Genomic DNA, 13,514 nt, shown 5'->3' with positions numbered 1-13,514 from the left:
AATATATTCATAATCTGTATTACATAGTAATATGTAGTACATATCTATACATAAATATAGTTTTTAGAATTTTTGTATGTGTGTCTGTATGTAGGTATGTCTGGGCTCTAATTTTGGTGCAGATATAGCTTGAGACCTGAGAAAGGTCATAGGATGAGTTTTATCCCGTAAATAAAAAAAACTGTCTGTGTTTGTCTGTTTGTTTGTACACGCTAATCTCCGGAACTACTGGACGGATTTGAATGAAAGTTATTTTGTTGTGTAGGTACTATTATATTATCTGGGAAATATAAAATAATAATTTATTTTGAAAACTGAAACACCTGATGCAGAACCGCAACAGACCACCTAAACTATAGATTCATTTGAGAAAGTTTATCCAGGCGAGTTTGGATATTATTATTTGTGTAAATTCTGTAAATTCGTTTCCGCGAGTTGAGTATTCATGCGACGATATTTATAGATACCTACATTCATAGTGGGTACCTACAATTTACAAAGACACTTTTTATACTTAGTTATGTAGGTACCTAATTCCTACGGTCGCCTTGCAAATGCAATCAATCAAATTGACCCTGTTTGAAAGTAATTTACTAATTTCACAGAACAATTTTAAATTTGGAAAATGTGGACCCTCACTCTCAACCTGTGTCTACTGACTATTGCCACGCAGAAAAAAATACTCCAGAAAGGTACCTGCTAAAGTTAGCAGCTCTCGATAAAATAATACGTAAATTTCGAAGAACTTTGTAATATTTTATAAAGGATAATTTTTATTTTTATTTTTAGAATAATTGCTGAGTCGAAAAATGTCGTACAATCTAATAGTCCATTGAATAAAAAGTTCTAGAGTGCGTGAGTTAGTAACGTAAGATGTTTCTTCGGAAACATGTCAAGAGTCCCTAGGTAATAAACATACTAAAACCCCGGGCCACTAGGAGGAGCCCCGGAGTGGGGGGAGGGGGAAAATGGGTCCATTTTTTCATTTTTCGCTTAAATCTCAAAAACGGTACATGTTAGAGAAAAACTTTCAAGGAAAAGTTGAAAGGCCATAAAATTATCTACAAGTTGTACCTGAATCATTTTTTCCTATATCCTACCGTTTCTGAGTTATACGCAGTAAAACATGATTTTGGCTCAAACAATTTCCACATCAATCGATCAAAAAATATTTCTTTCTTCCAAAAAACTCAAAAGTGCTACTTGTGACCAGTACTGATAGATTGCTCTTAATTAGGTCTATAATTGGTAAAATAAACACATTCCTCCATGGAAGCCTTTAGGAGGAATCGATTGTCAAAATATTATATTATGGTAGTTTGAGTTACTGAACTTGATCTTTTTATTTTTTTCTTCCAAAAAACTCATAAGTGCAACTTGTGACCGGTTCAGATAGATTGCTCATAATTGGGTCTATCATTGATAAAAATACCAGATTCCACCATGGAGGCCTTTAGGAGGTATTGAATTTTATTAGGGTAGTTACGATACATGAACTTTTTAACTAACTACCCTAATAAAATTCAATTCCCCGTAAACGCCTCCATGGTGGAATCTGGTATTTTTATCAATGATAGACCTAATTATGAGCAATCTATCTGTACCGGTCACAAGTTGCACTTTTGAGCTTTTTGGAAGAAAAAAAATAAAAAGTTCATGTATCGTAACTACCCTGATAAAATTCAATTCCCCGTAAACGCCTCCGTGGTGGAATCTGGTATTTTTAGCAATGATAGACCTAATTATGAGCAATCTATCTGTACCGGTCACAAGTTGCACTTTTGAGTTTTTTGGAAGAAAAAAATAAAAAGATCAAGTTCAGTAACTCAAACTGCCCTAATATAATATTTTGACAATCGATTCCTCCTAAAGGCTTCCATGGAGGAATGTGTTTATTTTACCAATTATAGACCTAATTAAGAGAAATCTATTAGTACTGGTCACAAGTTGCACATTTGAGTTTTTTGGAAGAAAGAAATATTTTTTGATCGATTGATATTGAAATTGTTTGAGCCAAAATCATGTTTTACTGCGTATAACTCAGAAACGGTAGGATATAGGAAAAAATGATTCAGGTACAACTTGTAGATAATTTTATGGCCTTTCAATTTTTCCTTGAAAGTTTTTCTCTAACATGTACCGTTTTTGAGATTTAAGCGAAAAATGAAAAAAATGGATCCATTTCCCCCCTCCCCCCACTCCGGGGCTCCTCCTAGTGGCCCGGGGTTTTAGTATGTTTATTACCTAGGGACTCTTGACATGTTTCCGAAGAAACATCTTACGTTACTAACTCACGCACTCTAGACCCCCCTTGGAGGGACTCATTCAATGGACTATAACCAAATTAATCAAAATAAAGTTCTGGAGGAATGTGTGTCGTCGACTGCGTATGTTTATTTAAAAATAGTATCTATACTCGCTATTTCGACAGACTTTTTTTACGGATTCGTGCTCTATACTGTTTCCCTAATATTGTTTTTTTTTTATATATTACATACAGACAGTTTTTTTATTGTTTTATAATATGTATAGATTATCATTAATAATTATAAACAAATAATAATAAAAAGACATATTACATAATTTGTGATGATTTCAACTTCACTGTTTTATACAATTATTTTAGACAACATACCTACTAACTACCGAAAATACGCGTTGAACGAGCGAAGAATATTGTGTATAATTTAGCGTGCGATGAACTTTACGTACGTTGGATGAGCCGGGTGTATGAGGGTATTGTGAGGGCGCGCGGCATGGCGCGTAATGTGCGGGGCTTAATCGTAGAATTATCTGGCTTTATACGCCTTCTTAATGGCGGCTCGGAATATCGTACGATCCGATGCGCAGAAAATGGCAGAAAACAATTTTAGGTATTAGCGGGACGTTAACCCGTGCGCACCCACACTAGCACCTGCACCTTACTTCCGAGCCGCCATTAAGTTTGAATCTAACTGTACTTTTTTACAATACTTGAGGCTGGTTTGTACGTTTGCTAATTGGATGTCCCTGATAGCCTATTTGTCAATGTTTTCCCGTATTTTTCCGTTATTTTCACGTTATTAAAGTCATGAAAGAGCTTTTACTCTTTTGATTTTCATACATCAGATCTGGGATATCCTGTATAATAAGGTAGTCAATTCCTACTACAAATTAAGCCTTATGTAAAATATGGTGGATGATTATTTTGCATAAGCCTTATGCAAAATAATCTAAAATAGATTGTTACAAAAATTCTATTATAATTTAAATTGCATTTCGGAGTTACAACACTAATCCAGTACACTTTCTTAAAATGTTTGCCTTGTATTACAACGTATCAAATTATCACATACTACTTTAATTCCCCACTAATTCTATTACCATTATCTATATTTCTATACTAATATTATAAAGAGGAAAAGTTTGTAAGTATGTATGTATGTATGTATGTATGTATGGTTTTCACGCATAAACTACTGGACCGATTTCAAAAATTCTTTCACCATTAGAAAGCTGCATCTTTACTGAGCAACATAGGCTATATTGCATTTTCAAAAAAATTTGAGATCCTTACCAAAAATGCAATAATGTAACCCAAGGTGTAAAAAAATCCTCAATAAAACTTCTGTCATCGCGTGCGCTGCGGAATCTATTGAAGATAGAACAAAAAAATGTTCTACGGTATTATAGAATGGATCAATATCTACAAGAAAGTCCGCGATACCATATGTCCATCTTCAGTAGTTATGTTACTACAACAACTTTTTTACGTTTTCAAAGTAAATAGAAGTGCCGACAGTAATCAAACCATGTTATCCATACACATATATTAATCCTTATCCCATTAAATGATATTTTATTATAGACTGTTTCAATACCAGCAAAATACTTTTTAAATGAAAAGAATTGGATATTCCATTCAAAAGATATAACGAATTTTTAAAAGTGTCAATCTACAGAAAATAGTAGGTATACTGTTCGGTCTGCGGATGCGGTTCTACCGAATACCCGCGGCCCCGTCAATAAAGCGGCACGGCGGAACACAGTGGAGTTTAGTCGGTAGGACCCTGCACTCAGCAGGGTGAGTCCGACATAACCCAGGGCTCTTCCCCCGAGTGCCCTGGGTATGCCTAAATGCATTCTCCACTATAAAAAAAAAAAAAAAAAAAAAAAAAAAAAAAAAAGGTATACTGTTCGAGCAGGCCGTAGTGCGGGGGTCACGGAGGAATTCTACCAATATGCGTCTTGACGGAACACAGTGGGGTTTTGGTCGGTAGGAATCCGACATAACCCACGGCCCCTCCCCCGGAGGCCGTGGCACAGTATTTTTTTTACCCTTCTTTTGCGACAGCCTAATTTTATTGAATGATCGTATGGATATATACATGACAAACTCAAGAGTAAAACTCCCATGAAGCTCACTATCATAGTTTTCGAAAAAATGCAATCTGAATAAAAAGTACCGGTTTTTTATATAATTCAATTTTTATTTTTTATTAATTTTTCTATCATTATAACACATTTTTTTGCATTGCGAGCGTCAAGGCTAGCCATAGGGCCAATTTTCGAACCATTCGGGGAAGAGCTGTAACTTCGCAATTTCGAGATAATCGCATAAATAACAAAATTTCATTTCTTTTTTTGTGACTGAACTCTTAAGAGTAAGCGGATTATTTTTACTTTAAAACATAGTTATATGTATGGACTACTTCCACAAAATATACCGATCGCGAAAAGAGCGGGACTCCGGAGATATTAATTTCTGAAGAAATACAGATTCCTTAACGATTTTTTTGTATAAAATCCTAAATCACACTTTATCAATATCTTTATTTCATACTTTCATATAAAGGTAAGTAGGTACCCCAATTACTATTTTTTATTTATTTATTTATTCTTTTTGTTTATAACTTTTTATTTTTTATTTTACGGTAAAAAGTAATATAGGTAAAGTTATACAATTCAATTTACTAACAATAATGTCTCATCAAATTTTCTATAGTATTCCGTCATCTGAGAAACGCAACTCTTTATGTAAGTTCAATTTATATTGTGGATTTTATAAAAAAAAATCGTTAAAGTACCGGTATTTTTTCAGAAATTAATATCTCCGGAGTCCCGCTCTTTTCGCGATTGGTTTTTTTTGTGGAAGTAGTCCATACATATAACTATGTTTTAAAGTAAAAATAATCCGCTTACTCTTAAGAGTTCAGTCACAAAAAAAGAAATGAAATTTTGTTATTTATGCGATTATCTCGAAATTGCGAAGTCACAGCTCTTCCCCGAATGGTTCGAAAATTGGCCCTATGGCTAGCCTTGACGCTCGCAATGCAAAAAAATGTGTTATAATGATAGAAAAATTAATAAAAAATAAAAATTGAATTATATAAAAAACCGGTACTTTTTATTCAGATTGCATTTTTTCGAAAACTATGATAGTGAGCTTCATGGGAGTTTTACTTTTGAGTTTGTCATGTATATATCCATACGATCATTCAATAAAATTAGGCTGTCGCAAAAGAAGGGTAAAAAAAATACTGTGCGTGGGTATCTATGAAGATTTCCCCACTAAAACAAAAAAAAAGGGCCGTAGTGCGGGACGGGGTAAAGGTGATTTTCATGTGATTAAAAATTAAACCTATAGTCCGAGTTCCGACCTATAAGTAGTAGACTTTTCACTGTAACGATATCGCTATCTATGCGGGTGAAACCGCAGGGCATTGCTAGTCTCTTATAATTCGGTGTAACAGCCGGCCACCTTATCGCGATCGTGCGACGTCGCCGATTTATGTGCAAAGTTTATCTCTTCCGTTTGGCGTTTCGGCCGTTTTCGGTGGAAGATATTCGCTTCGTAGATTCTAATACGTATAGTTTTAATTAACTTGTAATAAGGGTGGTTTTTGCTTGCACAGTGCACTAAGCCACCGGACATGTACGTTTTTCTTAATTATGTGTAAAAGGTAGTTTATTTCTTAATGGTAGTATTTTGGGAAGCTTGTGAAATTAACTTTGTCCCACAACATATTTTAAACAGGTGCTTATAATACCTATCTATTTTTATCGAGTTATTATAGAACAAAATTCATATTGCAGCTTTACAGGTAGGTATGGTGTCAATTTTAATAAGTCTACGCGGTTATGGTTAGGGTTACATGGGCCCAATCCTTTTTTTTATCTGAGATTGCAAGCGATTTAAATCATCTTAAATTACTAAGTTTTTCCTATTTTCATCCAGAGGCTTTTTTATAAAATTGAAGATACAAAACCGAACTATGGTTATAAAAATATGCACTATAGTGACAGAAAAACCTCCATTTTTCTTTTTCTTACTCAATCGAAAATATACATTTTCGGTTAGCCATTTATTTTCTTACAAACTCTACACACATTGTGACGAAATAAGCAGAAATGACGTCTTAAGGGTATTTCCAAATTTTTAACAATCACTGAACCTTTTACGAACTTTAGTAAATATTTAAAAAGTCTAGGCAATTAGACTCAAACTCAAATATTTATTCATACAACTAAGTTTCTTTTCAATTGTACTTACAATCTATAATATGATGCCTCCCTTTACTACAGCAAACAGTTGTCCTTTGCCTAAGGGGTCGTCTGGTAGAGATCACTCTGAAGTGATAAGGCCGCCCCGTTACATATATTAAAGCTGTAACTATGAGATTTAGTATTTACTTTTAAATTTTATAAAAATAATACTTATGTGTACTAAAGTGTTAAGTAAATAAATAAAAAAGTTCAATTTTAACATACCTATGTTAAAATTGAACTTTTTTGTAAGAATATTCAAAAATAATATTACTTTTTAATCAATAAAAAATAAATCTACGTCGGGAAATAATATCCCTACTTACTACTTAAAGTGAAATCGTTACATCAATTATTCAAGTATTACTAACTACGCAGTTATTTCAAACTACAAACACATCCTTTTTGTTTTTGCTTTTTATTGGCGTGTCGTATTCAATAAACATTATTTCTATATTTATTTATAGAATTATTTGCATCTCTATTAATTATCGTTGATAGCACACACCTATAATTGAAACACAATATTTACCCCTACAAAGATCAAAGCTGTACAAGCTTACAGCAAGCCTGACCAAATATTGATCCGCAAATCCATTAGATTGACAAGCGCCTCTTGGATTCAGTACTTAGTGTAGTGGCTTTAAGATACAGGGAAATGTGTTATAACACATACACATTGACATAATAAAAATGAATCGCCAAGTGTGTTGGTAAGCGCAAAACTTGAGAACGGCTGAACAGATTTCGATAATTTTTTTTTTATAATATTCCTTGAAGTACGAAGATTTATTTACCAACGTTTGTATACATTTTTGATATACAAGTATACAAGATGGTCCTAATGGAGAGAAAACGAAGCCATGTACCACGGGCGAAGCCGGGGCGGATCGAAAATAACACACGTAAAAATATATTACAATATTTTGTTTATAGATATAAAAAGTTTGGTTTTATGATCTTTGGTTGTATATGCCTTCATTACTATTATAATAAAGCTTAATAACTATTAAACGTTTTGTACTACCAAAGTATACAAATAATAACATAAATATTTAGGCTCTCTTACAACTGAATATGAGTACGAACATTTCGATCGAGCTTTATTTAGCTTTCAATATAACCTCTATAATATAGAATATCTCATTAATTTACCGCAAAATCAAAACGTTATTTGATTATTCGATATTTGTTTTGTTAATACAATAACAATCAGGACCATCAGGGCCCTCTTTGTTCGTATCGGAAAATTGTCCATTTTTCGTAAAGGCTCGTTCACAAGGATATCGATTAACTTTTGTATATAAATAACAAAGTAAACCATGATTATGTCATAATTTAGAGAACTTAAAGGAAATTTAAAAATTCCTTATTCTTTGGTTTCACTTTCCTTGTAAATTTACATAATTATTTGTTTCCATGTAAATTTACATAATTATTTGTATAGTAATGTTTTAGTAACCTTTTCATATTATAATAATTATGCATTTCTGATGAGTTTATAGGCATTTATATGAAAAAATTATTTTAATTCACAATTACTTTTTACTTTCAAATTTCAACATTTTCAGTTATGTACCTACTACATATATAAAGTACCTAATCAATGAAATCGTAATTTTTAAGCTATTGCATAGCTTTTATCTCAGACTTTGAGCGCGGTGACCGAATGTAAAAATTCCGTAACGAAAAAACCTATCACTTCCCACTCCAACCGGCACAGCGATGCGATGCTATTCAATAGTTTTACCGCGGCAGTCCTCGAGTGCCACACGTATTTTTTTTCATTATATAATTTGTTTTAAAATTCAAATAACACTATGAACACAGCCTTAAATGGGAATAGATAAGAATTCCTTTCAGTCGTAAAGGCAGGATCCAATTAGATATTCCAAGGACCATCGGCCTTGAGATTTCAATTTTGTAAAAGTAAATTCATCTAATGACCACGTTCACCTTTGACTGAGATAACCACTTGGAATAATGGCCAATTTGTTTTATTGTTACATTTTGTTGAATATTTTACTAAAATAGCTTAACGTGGAGTGGTCGGCTATTTCGCTACAGTAAAAGTAAAATATAGAGCAGTATTGGCTCAGTGGTGAGACCTCGGACTTCGTCGAGGTTCGAGAGCGGGTGAGCGCACAGGAAATTAATATAGATTTTTCAATTTATCTGCGCATATTGTAACATCACGATTGCTCGAACAGTGAAGGAAACCGACATGTCGAAGAATCAAAAGTTAGACGACATGTGGTATTCGCCAACCCGCATTTGGCCAGCGTGGTGGATTATGGCCTGTACCCTGATAGGAGGCCCGTGTCCCAGCAGTGGGAGCGTATATAGGCTGATGATGATTTAAAATATCAATTTGATCTAAAACAATAGTTTTATCGATATTAAAACGGCCAAAGTATGAGTGAGTTATTTCCTTTAAAATATTATTATGGGAATTTCCATTAGTATTAGTTTACGTTTAAGATTCCTGAGCAGTTTTATAAGCAACTAGCTGTTGCCCGCAGCTTCGCTTGCGTGAAAAAGATAAATTTTCATGGTATAAGTTTATCCCCTATTTTACCCCTTTAGGGGATGAATTTTCTAAAATCCTTTCTTAGGGGACGCCTATGTTATGACATCTACCTGCATGCCAAATTTCAGCCCGATACGTCCTGCAGTGGTTTGGGCTGTGCGTTGATAGATCACTATATCAGTCACCTTTGAGTTTTATATATATAGATTGCTGCGCGAAGCAGCTCTAGGAAAATGGCGCTACACGCATCTGGACCGAGCTACGTGTACATAGACCAAAACCCGCATAATACAGCGTTACATAATATAGAACGAACGCACAGCTCTTGTAAACTTAACGATCATATCATTAGGGCCAGATCCATTCCGTTTTAAAATCACAAAACATACACTATTGAACGTAAAGACAGTTTTCGTTACTCAAAGATCCCACCCGAGGCGTCATCAACGTCACAGCGCTTAAACTTGCAGTACACGACATTTAAAAATGTATTTCCCCTACAATTTTGCTTTGAAACTGTCTCTTTGTAAATGCCGTTCCTACGCTATTTGAACGTTTGTGCATACATATGACAGTGTTCGGCGAAAGAGGATTTATATATCATTAATCTTGTATGATATTTCCTGGGATATAGTTATTCTTGTGTGTTTTATCACGCTCCATTCAATCTTAACATGCTGTAAATTAGTTGTGTTCTATAACAAGTATTACAAATAGATGATTATGTATAGAATTTAATGCGCGATTATGACATGAAACTTAGAAAGTAGCACTACTTACCTAATATTCTAGACTCTATGAACAGGGTTTTATTTATATTTTATTCATATAAATAGCTATAATATAACATTTTAGCAAAAGCATTTAGTGTCCTTTTGTTGACAAAGCTTGAACGTTTCCATTCCTTCTTTATTTTTGACGTGACAACGTCTTATAATTCGATAGAGCCGGCTGCACGCACAAAAAAACATGACTCATGCGGCGTTACCTCCGTTACCTCGCTCTGAGGCGTTCCATGTAAGGCTTGAAGTGCAAGCGAGAGCACGGAACGAGCGACAAAGAAGCACAATCGGACGTTGTCACGTTCAACTATCGTCAGTAAACCGACTTTACAGACAAGCCATTTTTTCTCTATAATTATTATTTTATTTATATCCTCTTTATATTTGTATTATTATTTTAAATTATGTTTATTTGTTGTATGATGTTGTACAATTATTGCATCTTATATTAGATACTGATAAATAATCCATACTAATATAATATATGCGAAAGTAACTCTGTCTGTCTGTCTGTTACTCAATCACGCCTAAACAACTGAACCATTTTTCATGAAATTTGGTATGGATATATTTCGATACCCGAGAAAGGACATAGGCTACTTTTTATCTCGGAAAATGACGCAATCCCGGAAATCCCACGGGAACGGGAACTATTCGGGTTTTTCTTAGACTGCGCGGGCGAAGCCGCGGGTGGAAATCTAGTCTTTCTATAAAATAAATATAAAACACACTATTTGCTGACAAACACGGGCTATAAATTTCTCAACTCTCCATTCAATCATGCAGAACTTTCAATAAACTTCAACCAACTATTGACACAAGACATGGCGTCTCCTTTTACACGGTTAATTAGGTAGAGTGAATTTCTAAGAATAAACTCGATATCATACGTCGCTACTGTATAATGCAAGACGTGTTCAAAAATTTTGCTCTATCTCTATCAATATTCAAAATTAATCTATACTAATACTAATATTTATAAAGTTGAGGAGTTTGTTTGTTTGATCGCGCTAATCTCGGGAACTACTGGTCCGATTTGAAAAATTCTTTCGGTGTTAAAAAGTACATTTATCGAGTAAGGTTATAGGCTATATTAGTATATTATATCATCACGCTACGACCAACAGGAGTGGGGCCACGGGGGTGAAACCGCGCGGAGCAGCTAGTCTGAAATATAATTGAAGTCAAAGAGGCAGTAGATTGATTCACAATTTAAAGGCATTTGAAATCATCTATGTAATAAAACTGAATCTCTAAACACTATAATATAAAATTCGAGAACCGCTCTACCAATTTTGATTTGTTTTAAGATTTAAGAGTTAAGGCATAAATAAGTTTCTTATGTAGATAATGTACGTAAAAGGGGCAATAGGGCAGTACAACATCTGCTGGGGCAGAAAATTCTGTAAAAATAATAATAAAATCTTTACCTGTAATATGGTGCTTTACGATTAAGACTTTCTTGAAGTTCTTCTATGAGCAGAATGAAAATTCTACGAATTCCTGATTCTAACTATTGGGTACCTATTTTATTTTAAAACTCTTAATTAAATAGAGTTAAATTCGAAGAAGCAACTGTAAGTAAATGCGGTAAAGGAAAGGAAGCTTGTACATACGAGATATACGTATATATACCATTAGCTATTCACCCGCGGCTTCGCCCGCGTAGTCAAAGACAAACGCATAGTTCCCGTTCCCGTGAAATTTCTGTAATAAAACCTGCCCTATGTCATTTTATAGGTCTCAAAATATTTTTGTACTACATTCTTAATGCTCTCATTGTGTTAGAGTAACAGTCAATATTTATTTTACCTGCTACATAGTTATATACATATTAAGAATTTCAATTAAGTAATGATATTGTGTTTACTTCGTTTTAGAGACAGTTTCCATTTACCAGACTATACTATTGAAACTTGTAATAATATCTACTCTAGTAATCTAATTTAAATGCACATACATCAATATTTATAAGCACAACCAATACTACAAAAATATACACCGAAAACTATGTCACTAGCAAAATAATCGAAATTTCGTAGTCACCGTTGCTGTCAGCTCGTCTAGATTTATGTTTGCACATCGAACCTCCGTAACGACGCTGCTTCCTCTACAGGGCTATAAATATGCTATAAGTCTATAAGGGGAGGTTTATAAAAGGTATGTTTGCAGTTTCAAGTTTTTGGTGGTCGATACATATACTTACAACAAGTTAAATAGTATAGTAATATTTTCATTCACATTAAATGTACACTTTTATTATAAACGAAGAAAAGCTATAGGAAGGACTAAGGAGTATAGGGCATAGGCTATTTTTAAAATAAAACACTAAATTTTAACGATATTTTAATCCATTCATTTTACTAATATAAATAATAGTTCCGAATTATGCACTTATTCATAAAACATCTACCCACCTGTATCTGACAAACAAAAAATATTTGCATTTGCTACTAACAACAACAATTTACTCCCTGGAATTTCATTTATAAGTATTTTATGTACCAATTTCATTACAAAAATATTCTAAAATTAGAATTATTTTAAAAGCATGTTTGTTAATTCTGATAAAACTAAATATACATATTTCCTATATCAATATGACTATATATTTTATCCTACTAATCACTTCACTACATAGTATAAAACAAAGTCGCTTTCTCTGTCCCTATGTCCCTCCCAGCAAGCACAAAACACCATTATAACAAACTTATGATAGCACGAGTTCATGTACAAAGCATTATAACCAAATCGTATATCGGCTGTATTTCTTTTATACGACTCTTATAAGTAAAATTTGGGCCCCCCCTTTAGACAGCGTTGAGCTATATAAAGGCAATTTAATAGCATTATAATTATCGTATTAAATCATTAATTAAGTCAGTTATGAGCACATGAATAAACAAATGACATTTTTTGCGACTTCATTACAGTTAATATATAGCTTTTAAAATTACAATCTGTTATTAAAATTTCATAACAATGCTAACTGTTGTAATTCCTTTGTAAAAAAGAAAATCTTATTGATTTTAAAAATATATTGATCTGTTTTTGATCGTGCAACGTTATGTGGACTTGAAATATTTAAATGTGAAAATTAATATTGAATGATGGGTAAGTACCGCCTGTATTTCTGAATGTTTTGAGTGAAATTAGCTGCGCGCATCAGTTTGTCGGGTGAAATATACATGTTATTGAGAAAGAATACACGCGCCCTCGCTAATATACTTTATTAGTATATTTTTTTTTTATAAAACATAACCTATTTTAAACAAATATCACAAAATTTTGATTATAGTAATAGTTTTAACAATTAAAGTACCTTATAAAGATATTGGTACAAAATACAAATGATTTCATTCCCTTTCTAGTCAGATCTTAGTAACTTGTATTATTTTTGTAAGATAGGAAAAGGAAAGCAAATGGCGACAAATGAAATTAAAGCTTTAGGCATTTCACGATAGCATAATAGTGCTGTTAATTTTAATATGGTTTGTCACAAAAATTAGAGCTCGTATATAGTGTAATACAAGACACTTATTATGTTCAGCCATATAACAGCACTTCGGAAATATGTTATGATGCTTAAACTCATTATACGTATTAGTGACTGATTTTTATCGAGCTTATCAGGGAACCGTAATTAGTTAGGTACTTGGTATAAAATAAATAAGCCA

This window comes from Colias eurytheme, chromosome 23, assembly GCF_061535395.1.
Source record: "Colias eurytheme isolate Ceu_HAF_F1 chromosome 23, ilColEury1 Martin Lab GWU primary, whole genome shotgun sequence".
NCBI classification, from domain to species: Eukaryota; Metazoa; Arthropoda; class Insecta; order Lepidoptera; family Pieridae; genus Colias; species Colias eurytheme.
The sequence above is the reverse complement of the archived record's forward strand: the minus strand, read 5'-3'. Positions refer to the sequence as shown.